At 26.1% G+C, this 16,722-nt stretch overlaps 1 protein-coding gene across 1 annotated transcript in view; it reads left to right on the top strand.

The window, feature by feature from the left end:
* Positions 1-247: 247 nt before the first annotated feature.
* The window catches only part of LOC114129343 (cell adhesion molecule Dscam2-like), a 264,488-nt gene continuing 248,013 nt past the window's right edge, over positions 248-16,722 (top strand). Inside the window, 1 exon segment of the mRNA XM_050205218.1 lies at positions 248-425. The gene's annotated coding sequence lies outside the window, so the exon portion shown is untranslated.

Below are 16,722 nucleotides of genomic sequence, written 5' to 3' on the forward strand. Positions count from 1 at the left end.
ACATAACTATATATGATTATGTGACTACAATATAATATCATATTGTTATGTTTTTACGAGAGTATCTATTAACGAGAATGACATACACACACACACACCTCAGTCAGTGTTGGACGGAGTGACGGAACGCGGACGAGACACGATGTAAGTATAACCGAATTCGTAAGTGAAAAAAAAAACGATTAAAATCAGTATCGTCCGATACGGTTCCGTAACTTAAGGGTGCAGTGCACGGTTATTGGACGACGGATTCGTTTTACGTGTCGTCCGCCGTCTGTTCGTAAAATATTACTCTCCATAATAATACTGCCTTTCGGCGAGTTCGTTTCCCGCGCTGGACGCCGTGGTGGTAAAAATATCGCTTTACGCGTAGTTTTTTTGCGAATTACGCTGTATCAATTCCGTACGCCATCCATGCAGTCGAGGTAAATATTGTTATTTTCACCACTTACGCGGAATTTACGAGTACAAAATTTTGTATTACATTACGTACCTATGTTGTTTTAGCCGCATAAATCGTATGTGTTTGCTAATGCCTTCACTCTCGTAGTGTAGGTATTCGAAAAACGGTAAATCGCCTATAGATATCTGCGTACGTATTTCCTCGTAAGCTACGCTAAACCGTGGCGTGGCCGCTATTGATTATCGAAAAGATAAATAAAATAATATCATACACATTTTATGTAAATGGTTTTTCTCTTCAGCGAATCCAATAAGCACATTTATTTGTTTATTTCGGTACGCCATTCACGTAATTCCATAAAACCTATAATATTGTATATTTAACTACACTCGTAACAGGAACAATTTTATAAAATTAATTAATTTTGTTCTTGACATTTTGATGAGAACTTCAATTAAAGTGCATACAGTAATTGGAATAAATTATGATATTATATTATTATACGCTTGTATCATTACCATTTCCATATTTATTTGATGTATTCAAACTCAAAGTATAATAACCAGAGGACATTTTATTATTTGCTAGCCAATATTTGTATATAGGTGGTATCAAAAAATACACAAAATACAATATCGCGATAATAAAATTTGAAAAAAAAATTAATTTTTTCTATTTACCGATTAACTATTAGTTTGTTTTAGAAATATTTAAATTATCAAAATGTACTTTTTACTTGTATATAATATTATATTACGTTTATGGTATTAGATTTTCAATTTATTTTTTAAATTATCAATTGATATTAAAATTTAAATTAGTTATGCCTAGTTTTTATAATCATAAAACGAGTTTGTATTATAATGATAATTTTCGTTACTTAAAATTTGCCATGTAACAGTATCGAATGTTTTTCTTAAAGTTCGGAGTCTTTAAATTTCCATTAATATAATTATTTCATTTGTATCAATGACCGTTCAACGCTTATAATATTGTCTACCTATAATTTCACAAACTTTATAACTTATGTTATTATATTTTATCATTTGTTTAAAAACATAAAAAGCTATTCGGTTTTAAGATATCTATGGATTCGAAATTAAGTGCATAGGCCATAGAAGGAGTGAAATTTCAAAACGTGCTATTTCCAAAATATCATAAATTGAGTTATACATAGATTCATATAAAAAAAAAAACGACGAATCGAATGGCGTTGTTAAATTTATCTAAAATGTACTATTTTCCATGTTAATTGAATTTAAAAATTGGTTATTGTGGCATGGTGTAATATTTTCATGTCTAATGTCTATATTATATTACGGCAAAACGAACTATTTACAAATCGCATCAAAACGTTCTATTTCCCGTGATAAATAGGTGTTAAGGTTTTTAAATATGTGGCAAAACGCACCATGTTCTATGTTATAAATATGGCAAACGACATTAAAGTAAACACAAAACGTACTATTTCCAGTTGTTTTCATATACTATATTATAATTAAAATTAAAATTATAACATAAGTTGTACATTTTTAAGAATTTGTTGATATTTTTAGTTTATTTCTACGAGTTTCTAGTAATTGAGGATAGAAAACTGTCGTTTCTAAAAAAAGGACAAAAATGTTTAAAAGTTTTAAAATGTCACCCCTCATATATGTTGTATCCTATATTTTAAATTTGATTTGATTTTTTTTTTTTTTTTTTGTTTTTATAATGTAATCGTAATGTCATGAAGCATAATATTATAGTGCAGGTACTTTAAAAACTAAAATGCATGAAACTGACTCTACAAATTAGTGTCGTAAGCCAACGAAACCCTAAATCTACGACCATATATCGGTGAGTTAGCCCATACCATCAGACTCGGACAGACGTAGTCCGGCATTCAACTTGTAAGATTTATGTAAGTCGTTGACCCACACGGTACACGCTCTCTTAAATAAGTCTATTCCCAAATACTTGGCAACAACAGTTTCAGGTATAGTGCATATAGTTACTTATCTCGTCTTGACATTTATAAAGCGATCCTATATAAAGTTGGTTTTTTGTTGTTTTATTTTCGAGTGTAAATTAAAATATAAATAACGCGAGTCAATTAAAAAATACGCTATTCGCCATAACCTTTTATAACCTGTCCTGACGTCCAATACGTGATCTGTTTTTAAACAATATTTTATATCGTGTACAAGTTTACGCAGTGTCCTGCTCGGCGCAATAAGACACACACACACACACACACACACACACACACACGCATACGCCTATTTATCATATATATTTTTACTGGGACGACTGTGAACGGCAAAATCGTACGTCGACCGTAAGTCGCGTTATCTCCGTCTCGTGCCGCCGCCGCCACCACCTACGGCGGCGCGCCGTACGAAAAACGCGCCCCTATAGTAGCGCGTGCTCCCGCCCCTCTGCGCCGCGCCGCCGACCGACACGCGAAACGCGACACCGCCGCCACAGACGACGACATTCCGGCGTGATCTGCCGACTGAATAAGTCGTCTCCGACTCTGTCGGTTGCCCGATCTCTCATCCGGCCATTCCAACCCCATCGGCGGCGTGCGTGCGAGAGGGCGCGTGACGGACTTGCCGCTCATACCGCGGTCCGCACGTTTCCAAAACCGGAAGGCGGTTTTCATTCAGTCACCCCGACGTGCCTGTCCGTAAGTATTCGAAAATAACAATGTTGTTCATATGATATAATATTTTTATACACGCGTACAATAGAAATTCGTCGTAAAATAGATTGCCTTACAATATAATTTGATCGTCGTTTATAAAATAGTATATGTTATGGTGATACACGTCAAGTGTTTTAAATCGAAGGGATGTGTAGGTATAAGTTTAGTATTGCACATGTGTGTGCGAAAGTTCGTATTTAATATAGCTATAATATATGTATATATATATTACAATAATATTATATATGTGTACAATATTTCTAATCGCTTTTTGGTTTTAAACTTTTAAATCGAAATCACAATATTACTTATTCGTGTCCCCAAATTGGTTATTACAATTTTTTAACCTGTGGCAAAATCAACCCTTTCACTGTTGCAAACACTCAGCGCTCTATATTTTAGCTACCTGTGAGCTTTAAGAAATAATTACGCAAATAAATATTTAAACATGAAAATAATATTCAATGTCGAATTATATAGAAATATACAAAATGTATCAAAACAATTTTATATTATTATACCTGTGAATCACTGTTAGGTACTTACGAAAAAAACGTGTTAATGCATAATTATATTTGTGTAAATTTTTGTTGATACCTAATTCAAAGAACTGGGAAAGTTAAACATGCATTTGAACACTAAATCTTTAATGTTCGATTAAAATATCAATATTTTAAATTTGCTAGATATAACATAAATATTTAGTGTATGATAAAAATTTGTTATAAATATAAAACTTTTTATAATTTTTATACAGTATCAGATTAATTATTAATTTATTATTATTATTTTTTTTTAGTGTCATTAATAATTAATCATAATATTATACAAAGTATAATTAAAGGATGTAAGGGATATGACAAATAAATTTGATAAATAAAATAATTAACTAGGTTCAACTTAACTCATATTTAATATTACATCATAATATATATTTTTTATATTTGATTTTTTTTCCTGTTAATTTAATGAAACATAAGTGAAACAAAAATTCGTTGTCTCCGCTATGTTATGATCATATTATTAACGTATAATATAGACAATATAATACGTTTTTTCGTTAATAAGAACCCATTTTCTTTATAGCTTTTAACATTATGGTGAATTTGATAAGTATAAAATACAAAGTTTAGACTATTTTACAGGTTTTCATACAACTTTAATATGCTCATAATTCGATTCCAAATCAAAAAAAAACTTTACATTTTATAAATAATAAATTCAGTCTAATAAGAAAAAATACAGCAAACTGTATTTTTTTTAACGTAATATATGTAATATCATATTCATGACTTTTTCAATCATATTTTTGCATGAATTATAATTAGTTAATTAGAGTTAAAAATCGAATGAATATTCTATAAAAAGTATAATTTACGACACTATACATGTATCTCCAAATTTTTGTTCTGTAGAATTATATTATGTGTCTATTATTTTAACAATTTTTTAGTACACTTTATAATAATATCTAATATGTTTAATTTTCATAAAAAAAATAATTAAATAAATTGTTGAACAAATCCCAAAGTACAAATATTATTAAGTAGGTATGTCCTAAATCAAAAATCAGTTAATACATTGTATATCCGGGGGTTGGGTATATGTGTATTTGGATAAATATTTCTGTTATTTTAGTTTTAACCATACTATATATATATATTAAAGAAATTATGTATTAATTCTATTTAATTTTAATAAGTTTTTTAATATTTTGGTTCTTGTGATATACATAATCAATATGCGTACGTAATTTATAATAAAAAGTAGGTAAAAACGGTTTTCGATTTATTGCACATTATTAAATAATTATAAATTGTATACACATTCAATTGGACCATTCTATCATAATTCTATCATAACATTTATTAGTGCTATGAATTATGATAATTATCTTATTATTATCAATTAACAACTATAGCGCTATGTCTATGAACTTAGTTTAATGTTTTTTTTCTGAATATGCTTCTCAAATCGTATTATTTTTTTCTTTACTAAAAGTACGTGAAAAATATTGATTTATTTATTGTATATAAGTATAAATTATTTAACTTGATTTATTAACTAATTATACAACAGCTACTGTTAAGTTCTGAAAACTATTAATGTGAATTGCGTGGAAAGCAATTTATTGTTTTCTTATGCTATTCTTATTACCTAAGATATTTTATGTTATCACGATAAAGTAATACGAACAGCTCATAAAGAATGTACCAAATTAAATCGAAATGTATCTATCTTGTGTTATTATTATACTCATGAACGTGTGTAGATAGGTAATCATAAGAGTGTATACGACATTTGTAATTTTCTATAAACTCTCTCCCACATTCGTTCGATGCCACCTTTTGCGAGAAACACTCGACGTGACGTCGTGCAATTTGAAAACATCAGATTAAAATACGATTTATTTTTATTATATACGCTGCATGGTGGAGTATGTGCTGTTATATGTGTTATTATGGAACATTTTCATTGATATTATCAAATGCTATATGTGTTCTTTTACTACCCCAAAAACAGTGACATTAAATTTGATAAAGGAATTTACACAAACCTCTTATCATTACATACGATTTTGAACAGTATAATATTTTGTTATAGGCCACAACTGGTAGTATAGTGTAGGCAAATGGAAATATCAGTTTGAAGTACATATAGACTGAGAGGAATAGGGTGAAAAATGACATAATATAGTACGAAAGATATAATATACAGAAATGAACATTATGCGGTGTTCAAACATTATACTATATTTTATACAGAAAGTCGGTCGTTCTCATTTTGAATTGTAAATTTTCAAAAACACTGTTTTATACTTGTTTGGACCGTGAAGTGAACCTATTGTTTTGAATTTCAAACAATTGTAATCACACCTTATACGACAACAGCCAAATTTTAGTACATTTATAACAATACCTAATATTTACGATTACTTTTTAGTACTTCATTTTTATTTTTTTTTTAAACTCTTGTCTTTATTTTAGAAAAACCTTACCCTACCTCCACGATGTAGCGTAGAAAAAATAACTGTTGTAGACAAATAGTGCACATTAATTTAAAATGTATTAATAAATTCAATAATGTTAAAAATTAGTTTTGGTAGGTAATGATCGTCGAAGTAGAAAGTTTCTTTAACGAAATTGTCTGTTTGTTGTAAAACACAAATTTCTCATCAGCAATATAGTTTTCTTCTATATACAAGGGTACTAAAGTAATCACCTCTATGTTAAAACGAATATTGCTCCACCTTGCGACATTTTATCCACATTGTTCAGTGTTTGCAAAGTTTTATGAATATAGTGAAAGAGATTTCTGAAATGACATTAAATAAAGTTCAGAAATAAGTAGACAAATAATCGGTAAAATTCCAATTTTACTGTTCCTAATAATTTTCCAATTCCCAAAAAAATCACACTTAGGCATTATTGACTTGCAAAAATAAACATTTTTACAAAATTCCTAAAATGTAAAAATGCTTAAACCATTTTATAAAAACTCTTATTTCAATCATATACTACTGTATGTACAGTGTACACTTTGATTTATTTAATTTTCTCAATACTTCTTATGAACTCACTAGATCCTGGAAAATAGAGTTAAACTTCGGTATAATACAATTAGTTTATATTGTAATAATATATTGTAATCAACAATATAAGTCGTAGAAAATTTCACAGTTGTAAAAACAAGTTTAATTAACTTATTTTTTTTTTTTTTAAATCTTATAGTTTCTAATAAGCTAATAAAAGAAGAAAGTTGATTATATATTTATTTAAATTTTTCAATTTGACCGCAAAAACAAATTTTCATTTTATAGGTACCTACCTACCTATAATAAAATATGTATGAGTCCAATACCTATTCAATTTAGTTCATTTACTCTTATACATTTCTAAACATAAAGTATTCCATCCATTGTACCCACACGTAATAGTATCATCGCCTTTGTTCTACTCAAAAGACATCTTTGTGAACACTGAAATGATAGTTATATGGTTTTATATATATATGTTGTTAAATATACGTGTGTTCTTTACTTTGTTGCGATCGATGATGTTTGTACGACCCGTGTTCACTAAACATAACAATCTGTAAGATGTTTGTTTGAATTTCGCATAACAATTATAAAATACTAATACTAAACAATATATTATTATAATATTTAGGCTTTGTACCGTTTCATTAATTTAATAGTAAAACAATATTATCGCTTACTAATCTGATTGGTGTATTAAAGCATAATGGTTAATTTTCATAATTAAAATATAAACCATATACCTTAACAATAATACCATCGTGTTTCACTTAAGCCATATACATATATATATATATATATTATACAAACATACTCATATATATATTATAGTAGATGCCATTATATTATACATAGGTAGTATTATTGCATGAGCTTAGGTATAATATTATATAATAACACATTCCTTCATTATAATTAAAAATCAATACATATTTTTCACTTTTTTTTTATTTATAATTAATTAGTACTGCAATACTTAATTTTGATATTTTGCGCTGAAGTTATTTATACGAATGCATTAGGTACCTACATATTATATGGCTTTAATGACGTTTATGTATGAGATGATGCTTACTCACATTTTAGTAATTATTTAGATTGATTAAAATAATAAAATATGCCGTCATAAATACTAAAAAAAAATATTTTAAATTTGATTGATCTTTTTATATGTTTTGGGTGAGAAAAAATAATTATCAGCAAATACATTGACTGTGTATTAATACGTTCGTGCACATAGTCAATGTATTTTTTTTTCAGCGTTTATTATATTTCATCAATTTCAATTTATATTCAAAGTTATTAATGTAGATGCGAATTAAATGTACTTTTTTGATTTACAGAGTTAAATGTATACGATTATAGTACACACAAATGTAAGAATATATTATAATAACCTAAAACCAAAACACATAACCGAAACCAAAAAGCATATTTTTATAATAATGTCGGTCGATCACTGTCAATGTTGATATAATATTGATGTATTATAATATTTGCTCTAGTCATAATAATATTACATATATATTGGTTTGTTTTGCTTACAAAAATTATATAGATAGATAAACAGTGTTTAACACACCTCAAGCATCATTTTTAAAAAAAAAATATTATTATAAAAAAAAAAAAAATGTAAATTCGTTATCAAATTTCTAAAAAATGTCTGTGATCTTAAAATATACCACGAGTGTATAAATCATTTTTTTTTTTTTTTATGATCAGGTAATAAAAACATTTTCAAATATTAATCAATTAGAAATTGTATAAATAATTCTCATCGATTAAACTAATGAAGAGAATAAGTTACTTAAAAGCTGATTAATGCAATAAAACTGAACAGGGGCACAACCAACAAACAAGCTGATTGGAAACGTCTAGAATTTTATTTAATTGTTTAATTTTATTAAAAAATATAACAAACATTCAAAACGTGATTTTTAGACATTGAACAGTTAATCATATATTAATGTATTTAAAACAATAGAATTAAACATTATATCATTGGAAACAGTGACTATTGTGGATTATTTGTTTATGGAAAATCGTCGTTTATAAGTAATATACAGTACATTTGTTCACATAATGATATTATTGTGTATGAAATTAAATATAGAAACTTATGACCTATAATAATGTATATGTAATAATACGTTTACAAAAAAAAAAAACTATTGACATTGGTGTCCTTCAACTTTCGACTATCAAATATAAACACATTATTATAAATTATCAACTTTCTAATTTTATGTTTTTTTTCTTATGACACTATTCTTTGTAAAATAATAATATTATTTATCAATTCTTTTTGCAATTTAAAATTATTGAAAAATAACTTTACTGACATCATTGTTATAAACACCAATAATATATAATATAATATAATATAATAATATATGAATAAAAACGTTTTTACGTGTTTATATTAAAAAAAGAAATCATATACGATACAGTTTCATTTTTATTATTTGATTTCCTTAACTTTCAGCGCATATAATAAAGTCAACATAAATTTGTTTTTTTCTTTATATATAGGAAAAGCACTTTTAGTCCAATAAAATAAATGCCACTTGTAAACCATTCTTGGTGATTTGAAATGATATTTTCTCACTTCTTACTTGAACTTCTTTCATAACATGAAAACACTTGTTTTGCATGTAATATATCTACTTAAATTGAACAATTTTTGGTTACTTTATTTCATCTTAGTTAGTTGGACTTCACGCTTCATATCCCGATACAACAAATTTCTTTCATATAAAATTTATTATTTTATTATTATTTCAACGTATTAATATGTATAATATGATAAACCAAGTTGTTTATTTTTCATTCATGCGTACTTGTAAAAGAAATAACAATAATAACAATTTATTGATTCGCTTGAATTTGAGGTAGCAGAAAAAAAAATCAACATCTGGATAGGGGTGTTAGTTTAAAATTTGTTTTTGAGTTTTTGACACATACGCTTTGACATACAAGCACTTTTTAACGACGTAATTCAATTACTTTTCAAAAGGTAGTCTTTCAAAAAACGTGAAATACATATATTTATAGATTGTATTAAAATAATAATAATTAGATGTTTTTTTTTTTCAATAGAAATATTATATAACCCGGAAGCGAATATCGGCTAACTAACTTTCCGAGTGAGCATATCCGTAAAAACAAAGTTTGCCGTCAAGAACGTATTAAACATATAATAATATTATGTTTTGTTTATGCGTCAGTCTGCGTACACATATATTTATGAAATAAACACAATTAATGAACAATATTTGAAGAAGTTAAAGGAAATGTCGAATGTGTGAGTTGTATTAAATTTTAACTGCTCGCGTGTTTGTTTGGTTCTCTCAAAATACACGAATCGTATTCGGATATTTCTATACGTACGCTGATAAAAAATAGTAACAACAACATAATACAGGTACATACCATTAGCTAAAACGAACCGCAAATAATATTTCGACTCACTCTTTGCCATTTCATCAAGTTATTCGTGTAAAATTATTCGTAGCTCATTATTTATTTTCATCGGACATTTTAGATCACACAAGTGTTTGTTGTGTAGCATTGTGGGAATTATCAAATCACACAGTTAGACTACACCGTTTCCTTCTAAACAGCAGCTGATTTTATTTAAGGATTATTAACACAGTATAGCATGACAGCTATATGACTGCCGTATCGTTATTTCACTCTCTCGGGTTTGTTTTTCTTAAGTTTTTACGAGAAGCAACACGTTTTTAAAATGCTTTTTGGACCCCTAAAAATAATGGCTTTTGGTGCGCTTAGCCGTTAGCCCGAACGTTAATGGTTTTCACAAACATATTAATATGTATATAATTTATTTTATATTTTTATAATATTGTATGCACCATGGATAAATACAATATTTACCTTGTGAGTTATAAATGTTATGTTTAAGTCAAGCTTGTAATAAAATAATTTTAGTGTAAAAAAATAAATTATTAGTAAATAGTAACTGTTAAGAAATATCATTGTTTCATGGTGTTAGATATTAATATTTTCAAACATCACAAAGTTGATGATCAGATTTCCGAAAGCAATTTTTTAAGATTTAACTATATAAGTTAGAAATCGTTGGTAAATCCATTTAAAATCAGTAGGTATACAATATTATGATATCATCGTTTTAATTGTAATATATTTTATTTGAAACTTCAAATCAATTTCAAGTTTCCATGACAGTTCAAAAATTCATGAAATTATTAGGTTCTAATTTGGCGTTGAGGCGTCAATAACATTTTATTAAAATAATTTGGTGTTATAATGATATTTTTTTTTTCTTATGAAATTTATTGAGATTTAGATTTTTTTTAGCCTGTATGTTTCATAAAAAAACTATCACACATATTATTATCAGTAAAATATTAATTATAAAATAATTTCAAGAAAACATTTTTTGGAAAATCGCATACACAATGTTTAAATTTTAAAAATATTCAAAATTATTTTCGAAAATAATGAATTATATTGAACAACTTTAATGAAAATATTTCCTTTTTGTAACGCGATTCACTGGAATAACGAAGATACATATTATACTAACTATAAGTTAACAAAATATGTTAAGGTGAATTCTATAAAGTTCCATAAAAAAACCGAGTACATATGCGTTTAAAATTATGTACGTAGTAAGAACTTTTGAACTTTTATTTATGTAGTCAGAAATTTAGTTGAAACCTTATACTTTAAAGATTTTTGAGGATAATTTTAAGTACTGAAATAATATCATTAAAAATTCGTTAATACAAAAAGAAATTTTATTAAAGGGGTTTTACTTCATTAATTAATAAAAACTTATTATAAATAGAGTCATATTGCAATTTACAAATTTGAATATTAATATAAAATGATTTTTAAATTATTATTATACTTTACCATTAGTTATATGTTAATAAGCCAATATTAGTCGAAATTTAATCAAGTTAAAATATGTGTGTTTAAAATTTAAAATTACTATTTTAATAATTCTACCTTCGAAATAATTTAATTATGATTATATTTTATATCGGAAATATTCTATACGAGGGCAATGTGGTGTAATAGTCCCACAGCTGACCATGACGCACGTTGCGGTCATCAACTCGAACCTGGGTAGTGCAAAACATACTATTTCTTACTGAGTTCTTAGTAGACCTCTTTGTAGTGTTTTAGATATACCCTACCATTCTCAAATGAAAATACATTGATAAAAACTGGTAACACCGTTTCAATGAACCAATATGAAAAATTATAAACCATATACCTACAATTTTCCAGAACAGTTATGTAAATGCTTGAAAACAATTAATTAAAAGAAATAATGAATATAATAATATACTTATATTATCATTTGAATTATTTTTGTAGATAGTTCTAAAATAAGTATTAGCCAATTACACTTATTATCATATTAATTACGAAGTAAAATTTTTTTTTTTATTCGAACATAATGGTAAGCTTATTGTCGTGTATCGAATAAATTACAAAAAGAACACTTATTACTTCTTTAATATTTTGTATTAAAATTGCATATACAATGCGCCGTATTACATTAATATGCGTGACCGGTTTCTAATAGTGGTATAATATAATATTATAATTTAATAGCTGTAATAACAGTATCCAAGTACTTTTATATTCTAATATTTAAAAAAAATTTAAATTTACAGTTTAATATTTATTTTTGTATGTTATTTACTTACATCTTTTATGAATAAATTGGAATTAAATATTTATGTGGGTAATATCGATTAAATTTTTTTTCTAGAAGAAAAAAAAACTTAAACAACATAAAAAAAATTATTTTATTAAATTCCAAATTTTCCACTAATGTTATTATTATATCTTGCATTTTTTTTTTTTTTTCATGACAAAATGTTTTGTTTTTGTAATTATAAAATAATCATAAAACTATAAACATAAATGCAAAGTTACGCTCAATTAATCAAAATTTATCAAAATTTAGATTACACTTAAGTTTTTCATCTGTGAATTTTATATTTATTCTAGTATATTTTAAGTTTTTAATAATAATTAAAAACTAATATATCCAAGATGTCGAAAACAGATGGCAAAGTTTCATAATCGTTTTTTTTTTTTTTTAAATAGCAATAACAGTCATTAGAAAAATAATGATAATTTAAAAAAAAAAATAATATATACTTATGAAAAATGAATGAACATTTAAAATCATAATTTAGTATCATTTAATAGGTTCATTTTAGATACAAAAAACTAAAATCAAAACCCAAATTTAAAATTTGTTTCTTGTTATTTATTATTATTTTGTTTTTATAATAAATCATTGACACACAAATGTTATTGTTATAACTAGGATATCACTATATTTGTTATTTTGTTACATTAAAAGTCAATTTAATATAAATTCAACATAGAATCCATAATTTATATAACGGACAAGGTAATTTCAATATAACCCTTAACTTTTGATTAATTTTAAAATAGGGGAAAAAAATAATATAACTTTAATCAAAAAATAAATTTAAGTTTATAGTCAGACTTTAAAAATATAGCAGTTTTAAGCCATTATTCTTCTAAATTTAACCAAAAATACTTTTAATTAAAATAAATATTTTTCACGAATTCTTATTATTTATTTTTTTTTTGTTGCATAAAAGTATTTGTTACAATCATTTATTTTATTATACAAACACTGGAAGTATTTATTTTTTAAATTAAATTCGTGTTATATTTTACATAAAATGCATTTTGATTTTTTCTGTCAGCTCGTGATATTTAAAAATCGAACAAATTAAACAATGTTTACAATTTAAAATTAAAAAAAAAATGTTTTATGTCCATTATTTTAGAAACGTATTCTTTATTTATGATTTGAAAAACAAAACTTAGTATGTCTTTAAACATTTTTTGAAATAAATCACGAATATAGAAAATTTTAAATTATAGAACTTTAACTATATTTATAAAAATACATACATACAGACATGCAAATATTATATTTTATGATCATTTTAATTAGTTATCTAAAATAATTATATTTCTATTATGGAAATATCAAATCAATAAACGATTTTGGGCACGAATTAAATATAAATCATTATTTACGAACTACATATAGGTGGCAGACATAATCTTCCTCACTGAATTAATTTTTTTTTCACTTTTTAGAATTTAATTTGGCTGGTATGTGAACGTTTTCTAAAATAATCCGGCTACCATAAGTGTTGAAACTCAATTCTAAGAACTTAACTTGTTCTTATTATTATTATTATTATTATTATTTGTGTATTAATAATCTGTTACTAAACTTGTAAAATATATTTATATAAAAATAATTGTTTAGAAATATATTCAAGTTTATAAATAAGATTGAAAGCATATTTTAGAAAATACTGATGCTTTATATCAATTATAAAATTCCACTCTGTTGAAAATACACAGTTATACTATTAAAATTAAAAATTTTCCACATGAAATAAAATTGTGAACTTGCACCTTTAAGTAAGTCCGCGTAGGATACTCGTGTTACGTATATTATAGAGATAAATAGATAGAAGGTTTTCGTCGCTTTATCAGTTGAAGTTTCTATCCTAAATTTCTGACCAAATGGGTCTATTGGGTACTTACGACCGAAATTGACGTACCATCAATTGTGGCGTTGTAGCAGCAATTTACCGTCCTATCCTCTAAATATTTAGGTCTCAAACATTGCTCTCACAAAATGTTGTACATTTTTTTTTGTTATTTTATTACTATTATTATTATTTTTTTTTTTTGGTAACTTATACATTATACGGTTTCGAGTCATTTTTTATCGAACCTGATTTTCATTACTGGTTTGTAAACTCAGACAATTTATATTTAAGTTCCATGGTGGTCATGTAAAACGACGGATAAAAAAATGACATTAGAAAATTTAAAAAATAAAAAAACTAGTTTTTATTTCAAACAGACAATTTTTATTTAGATCAAATTAATGTTGGTTTTAAATTTACTTTAATTAACGGTAGAAAAAAAAATTATAATATAGTTAATCTTGTTGATTATTTATCCGTTAATTGAAAATTTAAAAAATATAGTTTTTTAATTAGAGTCTAGTATATCATCTACCTACATGGTCTTATTCGTCTTTATAATAATAATAAAAAAAAAATTATCGAAATCTGATTATTTTATGAGGCAAGATATTTTTTCCTGTTAGATAGTTTTACTAAAAACGCGTTGGCGTAAATTAACATAATATTAATCTACATTTTCAAGCAAAATATTTTTATTTTTAGATAAAAAAAATTAAATAAATTCCTATTTATATTAGTATATTATATAATAAGATATTGCTATCTGACACAAAAATTGTGATCCAAATTTTATCAAAGATCTTGAATTAGAAGTGTTGGGGCAAAACAATTTCCCTTTCTTTGACCGGGTAAATAGCAAATTCATATGATCAATAATTGAATAGGTTAAAACCCTTTTCGATAATTTTTTATGTATATAACATAATTCGATTGAGTATCTAAGACATACTTGATGTACTATTCATAATAGTGTGTATATTACACTTTATACTATTTTTTTTTGTCACACCTATAGTTCTTATGAATTATTTCAAAATTATATCTGTTCATTGGAATCACATCAATACATGTGACTTATAACATAAAGTTATTTTATTCAGATGCCCCAATGAACTAATTTAACTGACCTAAAAATTCTTCAAATTTCTAAAAAAAGAAAAGAAAGAAAGTAAGAGGCATTAAATATTTTTAAATATTATTATATCCTAGAAAAATATGCAATAATAATATTATGTTTTTTATTTTTGTTACTTTGAATAAGCTTATGACATATAAATAATGGCTAATTAATCAATAACACTGTCCCTAAATATCATACTATTGCATATAATTTGAACAAAAAAATATAGAAACTTGAAGGATGGAATAATATTAAACACACATAATATATACATATATATCAAAAACGTCTAAACAACGATCAAAGGAGAGTCGCAATGATTAAAAGGCTTTCATTAATTTAGGGAAAACAATCACAAAAGCCGGAATATTTCTCCTAGCATACATCATGACGTATGCGTTCCATATTCTGTACAATGTTTAGTTATTTTCTAACAGAACGCTGTTGCGAAGATCGGTTTAGCTGCTTGTGAGTTTGAAATCCTTTGACGTTCGCGTTATGCATTCGGTTCGAAACGCGCTCGTATATTATTATTTATCATATATTATAACGTATAACCGTAATACCTATGTACGTAGACACGCGCACTCACACACACGCATAATATAATATAATACGTACACGTTTATTCACTGCAAACCTTTACCTACGAGTAATATGTACACATGCGTACTTAGTAACACAATTCCAATAAACTATATATCTCGCGGGAGTGTTTTTTATACGTTTTATTTTTTTTTTCGAAAATCGCTTTACGTGCATTTTTCCGTTGAAATTACATTATAGTTTTGTGGCTGTACAACGTAACATAAAAATATATAATGTACAGAACGTATGCATGCAAATACAGCGTTTTTTAAACGACACACATACGCGTTGTGCAAATAAGTCGTGTGTGTGTCGCTTATTTGGACTAGCTGTATGTAAAGGGAAACGCACATGATATAATGACATTAGCATACACGCCATTATAATACGGCGTGTCTTCTATTCACTTTCGTAGTGGGTGAATCTTACGGGGCACACGGTATTACTTTTTCTGACGTGTTTAACGACATCGGAAACAGTGTGTTGTTGTTGTTGTTCCCTTAAACAAATATTTATTCAAAATCATTTCCACGATGCCGTTGGAAAAGCCGTTGAATACATTATATTCCACTGTTACTATTATTATTATTATTATTATTATGTGGGAAGTAAGCTTTGCGAAACGTATATTGTGAAAGTATTCATATTGATCAGCGCCGCGAAAATCTATTACGGAGTATATAATATTATATATATATATGTATTGACCAACACGTCTTTATCAAAATCATGTTACAACGTCTTGTTGAACGGTATAACAATATAATAATATTATAGACTATAGAAAAAATCGAGCATTATTTTTTTTATTTATTTTTT

Source organism: Aphis gossypii, chromosome X (assembly GCF_020184175.1).
Source record: "Aphis gossypii isolate Hap1 chromosome X, ASM2018417v2, whole genome shotgun sequence".
Lineage (NCBI taxonomy): Eukaryota > Metazoa > Arthropoda > Insecta > Hemiptera > Aphididae > Aphis > Aphis gossypii.